Consider the following 1,520-nt stretch of genomic DNA (forward strand, 5'->3'; position numbering starts at 1 on the left):
TTAGGCACAAATAGAGCACAGTCCCTTTGCATGGTGGGGGGGTGGGGGTGACCCCCCCCCAGCGCTCCAGCCCAGCTCTAAATCGGCAGACTGCTGGGGCCGTGAGAAATCTGCATCTGGCACCGTCTGATGACGGGAAGGAAGTGCCACCTTCAGTGTTCATTCCCCAACTCCACCTTATCGTGACACCGAGAAAACCCTGAGCTGGAAATGAAACCCGGAGAAGCAGACAGAGGTTTCTAAGTGGGTCTTCTTATCCCCGCTGGCTGGTTCACTTTGATCTTCCTGCACCTGTCCTCTGTCACGGCTCTCCCCTGGCCCCTTTCCTGCTGCTCTGTCTGGACACTGTCCCTTCCCACGGCGGGGCCCTCCGTCCCTGGACAGCAGGTGGAGGTCTGGGAATGGGGAGCTGTGGAGCGCTCAGGGGCAGGGCTCCTGGCAAGCCCACTTTGCCGCCGGAGGGCGATGGGGGCTGTGAGGGGCTTTGCCGACCCTGGTGAGCCCGCTGGGGAGGATTTGGGGCACAGCACGGGGCGCGAGCACAGAAGGGAGGGGAGCGAGAAGGTGAGCGCCAGATTCTTCTATGTTTGGGAGACTCCGAAAGGAGCAGCAGCCCGGATCCTTCAGAACAGATGGCGCTGGGCGAGGGCTCCTGGTATTCTTGGTGGAGAAAAGGACATAAGCAGTCAGGAGAGTCCATTTTAGGTAAAAATGAGTCGCGAAAAGGAGACTGGGTCCACGAGGCTGGAACGGACTGACAGACTGACGTTGGGCAGGAGGCCCATGGGGAGGAGGAGCACCTTTCACCTCTGCTCTTCCTGGGACCAGCGGGGATGGGGCCAAGGGTGTAGGGCGGCCCGATGAGACCCTAGGAAGCCTACGGTAGGGATGTGCGCGTCTCTTCATGGAAGGAGCCTCAGGTACACGAGGGAGGAGACTGGCTGGTTACCGACGAGACGTTGTCGTACATGGGGGCAGCTTGTTTTTGGAAATTGTCTTTGTGGTGGATAAACCAGGGGTCCCTTGTGTCGTCGCTGGCACCCAGCCCTTTCCTCTGAGCACCTGTGGATCGCGGGAGATGGAGGATCCGGCCGGCAGGTCGCTTACTCTGCTCTGGCTCACAGATGGTTGAGGCCGGAGGGCAGCAAGGGTGACAAGAAAGAAGACAAGGCCTCTTCCTTGAGAAGCCCCCACTCGTAATGAGGAGAAAATGCGTGTGTGTAGGAATCAATGAAGGTGAGACCTGAGGCAGCAGATCATGCAACCTGACACGTTTATGCAGACCCGACCTGTAGACAAGGAAGGTCAAGGCCCCGTGGGTTGGGCGGCTGGGGACAGCTGCATGAAGAGATGTGGTCTGACTTGGTTCTAGAAAAGGGGGATGTCAGATTGGCAGAGAGGAGAGAAGAGAGATTCAGGAGGGACAGGGAAGGGACCTGTTTCATAGGCCAAGGAGGAGTTTCACCTGAAGGAAAGTGGGGAGTGGGACAGGAGCAAGCCAGACTGAGACCACACAGACC

This window comes from Lutra lutra, chromosome 15 (genome assembly GCF_902655055.1).
Source record: "Lutra lutra chromosome 15, mLutLut1.2, whole genome shotgun sequence".
NCBI classification, from domain to species: domain Eukaryota; kingdom Metazoa; phylum Chordata; class Mammalia; order Carnivora; family Mustelidae; genus Lutra; species Lutra lutra.